The 10,572-nt window shown below is 40.9% G+C and overlaps 1 pseudogene; it reads right to left on the bottom strand.

Annotated features, from left to right (window-relative positions):
• Positions 1-669: 669 nt before the first annotated feature.
• Positions 670-789, bottom strand: LOC129888149 (5S ribosomal RNA; annotated as a pseudogene).
• Between the last annotated feature and the right edge of the window lie 9,783 nt (positions 790-10,572).

Here is a 10,572-nt window from a genome sequence, read left to right on the forward strand (position 1 = left end):
GTATGAAAAGGTTCTCATCGTTTCATAATTTAGACAATATTTCGTACGCGGATAACCAGGTTGTAAAACAAAATACAGGAAGACGGGGACCTGATGCAGTACCATGTAGATTGGAGAAAGAGATTGGGTAAAATCGAGACTAGACATAGAGACATAGAGCAAGCTACAGGCAGATGAAAGTACGAGTACCCTCCAAAGAGGGGAAGTTAATGAGAAAATGGCAAAAGTAGGAGGAGGCAATTGATATGGCAATATATTTGAGATGGACTTCTAAACTTCAATAAAATATTTTGCCGAACCAAGTTAGAAATGTCCGGAAGCCACCAATAATTGGATGGAAACTAGAATGCTACATAAGAAAGCATTAATAAGGTTGTGATGAGACCTTGAACAACACAACACTAGAAGGCGGCGGCGTATAAAAACAAAAAGGTGTAACCATGAAAGGATATCGACCAACTCAAGAGACATTACGAAGGATAATGACAGCCTGCTAGACCAAAATGACCAAAAAGGGACATAGTCGTGGTGGAACTAAAGATCTACCCCAATGACGGTTGCAAAATAATAGAGGGAAGAACAAGGCGAAACATAAAGACTCGCGAGACAACGCTGAGGTAAATTTGGAGCTAAGTTGAGTGCCCTGCACATTATGACAAAGATTACAATGAAATGCGACACGAAGACTTCCCAGGGAGGTCACCCATCCCAGTATTACTCTCGCCCCAACATACTTAACTTCGAAATTCTGATGGAACTTAATGCATTAGTGCTGGTATGATCGCACGAGATGGAAGAATTTGAACTAGCGACGGAGAAACGACATAAGATTATGTTCTTGGAGTACTATATGTTACGTGCGGGGGTATTGTAAAAAAGATTTAAGCAAGATAAGAAGGATTAGCTAACTGCTAACTGACGACACACTCAAATGCCACACCTCTTCAACATTGAACTAGTTAGTGAGAGGAAAACCACAGAATGACTATATGGGCCAGTGGGCGAGGGAATTTCAACACCACTTGGCAGCAAACTCTGAGGGCGAGAAACAGCAAAACCCAAAAGGTAAGGGTACCAGCGGATGTAAGTTACGGATGACAGGAAGTGATACCCAAGGTCGAAAATTCCACTGTATGACTAGGATTACAAGACGCACTTTGCACTCCAGCGCCAGATGACACTGGAGTGAATGTTACTTGTGGATTAACGATATTAGCCCCTACTCCTTTGATAAAAGGCTACCTACTCAGCCAGGAAGGTGTAAAATTGTAGGGTAAAGGAGTGGTAGGACCTTACGGAGTCCCCACAGCTATATTCCCAGGTGAAGGAGCCCAAGTTACAATTAACTACCGAGAGATGCAAATATAGGTTAAGCCAAACTACCGAGATGGAATTAGTACTACGGGTGAGGTAAGACATAGACAGGATTGGACCAAAGATCTACCCCAACATCAAATGTAGTATAAGGGAGAAAAAGGCAAGGTAAGACATGAGAACTAACGAGGTAGCGCTGGGATATTTCTTGTACCCTCTCATAAACTTGTAAAGGTAAATAATGACACAAGATAATGGGTCTAGAGGATTACAAGCGGGGGTAAGGGATATTGTGAAAGAGTTTAAATGAAACTGGCAGAACTAGCCGGTTACTACAGGATGGCGAGTATATATGCCAAAATTCTTTCAGAATTATACCAGATCATTCTAGACAAAGCATAGAACGACTATGAGAGCCATTATATGAGGGGACTGCAACATTATTCAGTAGCCAACCCTAAGGATGGGAAAAAGGGGAACCCAAAAGATAGAGTGCTAGTTAAGGTTCTGAAAAGAGTTAAGAAGGACTATACGAGGATAATGGTTCCCAAATTATCAACATCGTTATGAACCTATTTTATACTCTGTAAGAATAGGGTTCTATACGGGTTATTGCGAGTAGGCTAACGAATCAGCCCATTTACTTTCAAGCAAGAGCACCTATGCAGCTGAAATTAGGTGGAGTTATAGAACATGGAGGTAGTAAGGTTCCGTGAGGTTTCCCCAGCTAATATCTTAGATAAAAGGACTTCAATTATGATTAACATTTGGACATCAGTCCAAGAAGAGATCGGGAACACAGGTAGATCTTAGTACCCCAGTTTTTCCCTCGAGCTGCTGAAAAGACTAAGCATACTTCAGACGTTAGAAGGAATATTACGGCCTATATGGTTGGCTTTAAGAGTAACTGAGACGACCATCCACCACTTATTGAGTTTGCCTACGAGAAGGGCTACCGTTCCAGTATCCAGATGACCCCCTACAAGATGTTGTAAGGCAGGGCGTATAAATCCCCCTATTGGGGAAAAGACTAAGCTGGTAGGCCAAACAGGATTAAGCAAACTATTGACTAACAACCCAGAGTCGGCAGAAATGATATACAAATAATCGACATCGACATTCAGAGTTCAAATTGATGATTGGATGTTCAAAACGGAGTCACCCAAAAAGGGAACTTAACCCAAAATATATTAGACTGTATCAAGTTACTCATAAGGTGGGCAACGTGGCTGGTAAATTGAGCTTACCACCTCATTTGGAAACTATACGCCTAGTCCATCAGATAGGAATGCTTTGCAAGGTTACTGACAAGCCACCCAGGGTATATTCCATAGATGATGTCCAGGAGATGGAATCCTGTGAGGAAAAACCTATCGCCATCTTGGATTGGCAAGCTGACAGATTGTAGACTAAAGATGTGCCTTTCGTCAAGATGCGGTGGAAAAAACAAAACTAGGAAGAGAACAAGAAACACAAGTATTCGCACCTGTACCCGATGTTTGCAGGTAACCCCAACTCCTGAAACTTGTATATTAAGTGCCTGGGTAGAAGTATGTGTTATGGAAACAATAAAGAATCTCCCTACGATTTGTATAAGGTGCTAAGAGAAGTTTTGTCTAACATTCGGGGACGAATGTTCTAAAGGGAGGAAGGATGTTACACCCCACGCTTTTAAAACTAAGAATCTCTCATAAGTTCCTTGGACATTACCATGAGAGCTGAATATGCTACGACACTATCAAACGACCCTAAGGAAGGGAGAATGTGATACCCTATAGTAGAGAAGGTTGGAGATGGAGTCATAAGAAACCGAAAGGAATTGGAGTCCAAGTAATGAGTCGTAGGATCCGATTTACCTACGTAAGTTATTAATGTAAAAGTCTTATATACTTGAGCTACTGGAGGACATACCAAGCCTGCGTAGCACAGATTACATAGGCTCTTAAAATAAAGTGAGATGACGAACCTACGAGAGGGAGCAAAAACTAGTTTCCGAACATACGAAAGTGAAGCAAGCAGGTGACAAGCAAGCACCTCAAGCAAGCAGGTGACAAGCAAGCAGGTGACTCACCTGCCTGCTTGGGGGGGTGGACTCAGCTGCCATGTGGAGCGTGTGATAGGCCTCATGAACCTAGGTGGCGTCCTATGGGGCTGCCACGTGTCACCCCTAAGGGGCTGCCATGTGGCACCTTCTAAAGATATATATATATATATATATATATATATATATATATATATGTGTGTGTGTTATGTGATGTATAACTTCGGTTCTTATTCCAAAACTCCAGCAGCAAACAAAGGAAACCAAAAACCCTAAACTAGGGAGAAAAAGAGAGCGGCCAAGGGGAAAAAAATAGGTAAGTCCCGATTTCGCTTCGTAAATTAATTATATAGTGTATACCAAGATGATATGGATGTATTAGTAGTATAAAATCATGGCTTGGTGCAGCAAAAATCGGACAGCAAGCAGCCACGGCGTTCAAGTCGCGCTAGAAAAGTTTTGAGGCACAATTTTGGCTAGTTTTGGCCAATTTCGGGTAAGGTAAGACTTCTCCTTTAACTTTGGACTTTATTGTGTTTTTATAGAGTATATCATACACCTTTTAGGCTGCTGGAAGTGTAAGAAAGTCGTGGAAATATTCGACGTTCGAAATAAACTAAATTGGAGTCGCTATAGTTGAATTGCCGTCGAAATAAAGTATTGTTCTAGTGAGGTGCTGCTGCAGGGGTGTGGCTTGTTGTTGCAGGTTCTAAATATGTTCTAAATGAGGTGGGGTAGCTTCTGGTTTCAGCCACACGACCCCCCCGCTGCTTCGTATGGTTAAAGGTTTTGTAAAATGGAATCTAGAAACCCTATTTTGATATCGTATTTTTGAGCGAGTCGTTTGGAGTTTATGTTGTATATTGTTTGTGTGAATTGCATAAACATATGTTGCAGGTTGTTGTTGTTGGTTGGCTGTAGTGTTTAGGGATCTAATTGGAAATTTGGATAGGGCACATTATAGGGGAGGTGCTGCCTAATTTTCGTTAACGCCTTAATTAATTAAAGAACTAGTTGAGGAAACGAACAAGGAAATAGATTCCATAAATACTAAGGTGAAACCTAAGATGCTGCAAAGTCAAGAGTTGTTGATATTCGTATTACTTCCAAGATGAATAGGTTCAAAGGACGATGAGGCGAACGTGACAAAGAGTGACTCGTACGATGTATGTGAAGCCTTCTTTTGGCGTGTTTTGGAATAAGTACGTAGAGATATCTTTCTTTTCTTTTGGCATATCTTAGATGTAAGTTATGAATGATATGTATGTGATATTTGGGATTCAATCCATTCGTAAAGCCCTGAATATAAGTCGAAACTCTCGTTTACTTTTGATGTTAGAACTCCTGCAATAGCTGAGTCATTGCCTTTAAGTCTTCTATGTGATGAAAACTAGTACATGTAAAGCCTACCTCTTCTTTCCTTTGGAATGGCTTAATTTTAAGTGAAATGATATATGATATAGGTTTAGAGGAAATTCCAATTATGAGCTTTGAGTATAATTTGTGACTTGTAGTCACTTTTGACCATTAAAAGTCTGAAAGTAGTCAAACTATTATTCTCGAGCCTGCTATATAGTGAATAGTAAGTGGAGATACAAGCTCCTTTTCTTGAAGGCTCTGAAACGATCAATGTCTCTGATTGTATAACTGTGTCTCTGATTGCATAAACCATATTTCTGATTGCATAAGCTATGTGGCATTGTCTTGATGCATGTCTGTGATTCCTGAGGCCCCAATTGATGTAACTCCTAATGACATCTAAAGGGCACTTTGGATAAGTACCTTCCTGGTCTTCAGGTGATGGTTCACTTGAGTGTTTCATTGAGTCTCAGAGGGTGACTTAGTTGCATATAGTTTCTCATTACTCTACTCGTGCATGTTGTAACCCTTCTTTCTTCGCGTCCCATGATCGGCCGGATATTATGTCGGGCGCAGCTTTACTACTTCTTTCACCACGTCTCAGGCCGGATGTGTACAATTTCACACACGAGGAGACGATTTTGTATGTGAGGTGTGATATATATTATATGTTATAATGATACGATTATTCATTGAGTCTCGGGCCAGTTGTAATATGATAGTATATGTGGCAAAATAAGGAAGGAACACCGAGTCCCTCCTTAGAGGGCCGAGTATGATATGTATATTATGATGGTACGCTATAGACGTACACCACTCCATTCACCGAGTCCCTCACTAAAGGGGTCGGATACTTTATGAAGGCATGCATATGAGATTAGAGTGATACATGTGTGACCCCGAGCCCGTAGTGAACCAGATGTAATACGATGACATACATGATAAGATTATACCATGTACGAGGATATGATACCGTATACGATAATATGATGAAATAAAATGCATGATGGTATGATGACATGTGAATATGAGGAAATGATTATGACACCGAGTTCACTAGCGGGCTGGGCATAGCATATGATGATGTGTATGATTACGTGTCCTAAGGTGCGGGTACAATTATTTGTTAATTGTTATACTTGTCCCCTGCATCCCTACTTCAGTTATGGTCTCAATTATGTGTTATTATGCTTTATATACTCAGTACATATATCGTACTGACCCCCGTACTCCGGGGGGCTACGTTTTATGCTTGCAGGTACAGATGCTTATTTTGGAGATCCGTCAGCTTAGGAATTCCTCTCAGCCATGTCGGCAGTGCTTCACTGTTCTGGAGCCTAATTTTTGAAACTGGTCACTTAATGTATATATTTGTATATTCAGGGGTACGGCGGGGGTGCTGTCCCGCCATATGTTGCCGTCACTATTCTTAAAGGTCTAAAGACATATGAATGTGGGATGTTTGTGAGTTCGTTTCGATTATGCCTATACGGCATTTTGTGAATATTGTTATGTTACAGAAGCCTTGTAGGCTTGCATGCCCTTATGTGTTATGAGACGAGTGAAAGAGGCCACACGCACACGAAAAAAAAGTTTTAACTCATTAGGGTTTTATTTTTTTTGTGAGAGGTATCACCTTGTTCATAGTTCAATATGGATACAATAGATAGGTAGGTATACGGGGGTCCAGGTCGGACCCCAGTCATGGCCTACGGGATTAGGTCGTGACAGAAGCTCGGAGGCTTACCTTGGCAGCCCAAACCCGTAGCTCCTCTTCTTGCCCTCTAACATTTTTCTCTCCTTCTTTCACACTTCTTCTTGTTTGCTCCAAGTGTGAAGCTGAAGATATGGTTTCGTAGGCATCATAAAATACATATATACACCTCCACTTACTCGAGGAACACCATAGATAATTAATTCACAGAGAAAAATCAAGGAACTCACCTTTAATCCTTCAAAACTGTGGCTGCTTTGTTCCTTTTGTTCTTCACATTTTTTTCCTTTTCCTTGGCTGAAGTTTCAGCTCCAAAATGTTATAAGTAATGACTTAAGAGTCATATATATGTCTCCTCAAGAGGTGACACATGTCAACCCTTAAGGGTGACACGTGTCTAGCCCCCATTGGGTCAATATATTCATGCAGCCAATCCATGGCTGACACGTGTCCTTGGTGGGGCCCACCCTAAGTAGGTGGGTCACCTACTTGACCCCAAGCAGGTGGGTCACCTGCTTCCATGTGGCACTTTCCTAGACTGCCACGTGGCACCTGCTCTTGCTGCCATGTGTAATCTTCTCCTCTTCCCCGTGGGTTCATAATCTCGTCTTATTTTAAGAACCTGTGTAATTCATGCTACGTAAGCTTGGTATGTGCTCAAGTATCTTAGGTACGTAAGACTTCCAAGTTAGTAGATTATGTAGGTAAATCGAGTCCTACGACTCGTTACTTGGCCTCCAACTCCTTCCCATTCCCATGACCCTAGTTTCAACCTTCCCTACCATGGGGTATTGCATTTTTCCTTCCTTAGAGTCGTTTGATAGTGTGGTAGATTATCCGACTTACTGGATAACTTTTAAGAAGCCTAATAGACATTCCGAGCTCAAGAGTGGGGGTGTAACAATATCATCCTCACATACACTGCCTGACCCGGGACTCAGTGAAAGAAGTAGTAAAGTTGTGCACGACAATATTCCTGGCCCCCTTATGGGACTCGGAGGAAGATGGGTTACAATATGCACGAATAGAGAAGTGAGAAACCATATGCAATTTCAATCATTATCAGAGACTCAATGAAGTCATCAAGTGAACCATCACTTGGAAATCAGGGTAGTAATCATCTACAATTATCTCATCATATGTGTTATACCCCGCACTTTTGAACCTTGACACGTGTCCCTAATCTTCTTGAAAGTAGCCATGAGACCCTTACTGTCCACACACACCAAACAACTCTAAGGAAAGAATATTGTGATACCTCGCGAGAAGGAAGGTTGGAAATAGTCATAAGAATCCGTAAAAAGTTGGAGGCTAAGAAATGAGTGATAGGACTCGATTGACCTACGCAAGCCACTAAGTTAAGATTCTTATATACTTAATTTGCTTAAGGATATATCAAGATTACATAGTGCGAATTACATCGGTTCTTAAGACAAGACGAGATTAGAAACCTACGGGGGGAGAGGAGAAGGCAACACGTGGCAGCAAAAGAAGGTGCCATGTGGTAGCCTAGGGAAGTGCCACGTGGTAGCAGGTGACCCACCTGCTTGGGGTCAAGTAGGTGACTCACCTACTTGGGGGTGGGCCCCACCAAGGACACGTGGCAGCCTTGGAGGCTAAGGGTGGATCTGTGGTCCAATAAGGGCTTGACACGTGTCACCCTTAGGAGATGACACGTGTCACCCTTAGGGGATAACACGTGTCACTTCCTAAGGAACCATATATATATGTGTTAATGACAGTTAAGTCATTTGGAGTCCAAAAAAATCAGCCAAACATAGAGAGAAAATGTGAGAGGAAGAGAGTACTATGGCAGCCATGGTTCAAGAAGAATTAAGGTAAGTTTTTTAGTTTTCTTCCGTGAATTAATTACGATGTTCCCTAAGTATGTGGGTATGTATATATGTGTTTTATGATATTTATGGAACCAAAACTTCATCTTTACAATTGGAAGTTTGGAAGAAAAAGAAGAGTAAAACGTTAAAGGGGCAAGGAAGGAGGGCTACGGGTTTGTCCCTTTTGGGGTAAGCTTCCGAGTTTTGTTCCGTGAATTAATTATTTAAAGTGTCCCTAAGTTGTATAATGGTGTTTAATAACATAAAATTTCAATTTGGGGAAGCGAATAAGTAACACAAACAGCCCGCTCAATTTCAGCGCATTTGGAGAAGTTCCGAGCTGCGCTTTGACAATTTTAGCTAAATTTGGGTAAGGTAAGGTTTCTCCTTTTAATTTAGACTTTATGGTGTTGTTATGGAGTGTATTATACACCTTATTAGTGGATGTAAACGTGAAAAAAGTATAGAAATGCTTGGTGTTGAAGACAATCTAAATTGTAGTCGTTATAGTCGAATTGTCGTCGAAGTAAGGCGTTGTTCTTGTGAGTTGCTGCTGCAGGGGTGTGATGTGTTGTTTCAGGGCCTAAATATGCTCTACTGTGGGTTATTTTGCTGCTGGTTCAAGCCACATGACCCCTCATTTCGTATAGTTAAAGGCGTTACAAAATAAAGGCTAGACGCCCTATTGTGATATCGTATTTTTGAATAAGTCGTTTGGAGTTTATGTTGTATATTGTTGGTGTGAATTGCTGCAGGTTTTTGTTGATTGGTTGGCTGTAGGTCTTAGAGACCTAATTGGAAATTTTGATAGGGCACATTATAGAGGAGGTGCTGCCCAATTTTCGTCGACGCCTTAGCGAATAACAGAACTAGTCGGGGAAACGACTAAGGAAATAGATTCCATTAATACTAAGGTGTAACCTAGGGTGCTGGAAAGTAAAAGGGGTTTATATTCATATTAATTTCATGTTGAATAGGTTCAAAGGACGGCGAGGCAAACAGGATAAGGAATAATTCAGCCAAGGTATGTAAAGCTTTCTTTTGGCATATTTTTGGATTAAGTATGTCGAGCTATTCTTCTTTTCTTTTGGCATTTCTGAGATGTAGGCTATAAATGAGATGTATATGACATTTGGGATTCAATCCATTCGTAAAGCCCTGAGTATGAATCGAGACTCTTGTTTACTTCTTGATATTAGAACTCTTGATATTAGAACTCCTGCAATAACTGAGTCATTGTCTTTAAGTCTTCTATGTGATGAAAACTAGTACATGTAAAGCCTATCTCTTTTTTCTTTTGGAAATGTCTTAATTTTAAGTGAAATGATATATGATATAGGTTTAGAGAAAATTCCAATTATGGGCTTTGAGTATAATTCGTGACTTGTAGTCACTTTTGACCATTAAAAGTCTGAAAGTAGTCAAACTATTAATCTCGAGCCTGCTATATAGTGAATAGTAAGTGGAGATACAAGCTCCTTTTCTTGAAGGCTCTGAAATAATCAATGTCTCTGATTGCATAACTGTGTCTCTGATTGCATAACCGTATCTCTGATTGCATAAACCATGTTTCTGATTGCATAAGCTATGTAGCATTGTCTTGATGCATGTCTGTGATTCCTGATGCCCCAATTGATGTAACCCCTAATGACATCTAAAGGGCACTTTGGATAAGTACCTTCTGGGTCTCCAAGTGACGGTTCACTTGAGTGTTTCATTGAGTCTCAGAGGGTGACTTAGTTGCATATATTTTCTCATTACTCTACTCGTGCATGCTGTAACCCTTCTTTCTTCGCGTCCTATGATGGGCCGGTTATTATGTTACTTTTTTCACCACGTCTTGGGCTGGATGTGTATAGTTCCATGCACGAGGAGACGATGTCGTACGTGAGGTGTGATATATGTTATATGTTATGATGATACGATTATTCTCCGAGTCTCGGGCCGACTGTAATATGATAGTATATGTGGCAAAATAAGGAAGGAACAACGAGTCCCTCCTTAGAGGGCCGGGTACAGTATGTATATTGTGATGATACGCTATAGACGTACACCACTCCATTTACCGAGTCCCTCACTAAAGGGACCGGATACTTTGTGTAGGCATGCATATGAGATTAGGGTGATACATTTGTCACCCTGAGCCCCGTAATGAACCGGATATAATACGATGACATACATGATAATACGGTATATGATGATATGATACCGTATATGATGAAATGATGAAATGAAATGCATGATGATACGATGACATGTGAATATGAGGAAATGATTATAACACCGAGTTCACTAGAGGGCTGGGCATA

Source organism: Solanum dulcamara, chromosome 4 (genome assembly GCF_947179165.1).
Source record: "Solanum dulcamara chromosome 4, daSolDulc1.2, whole genome shotgun sequence".
Classification (NCBI taxonomy): Eukaryota; Viridiplantae; Streptophyta; class Magnoliopsida; order Solanales; family Solanaceae; genus Solanum; species Solanum dulcamara.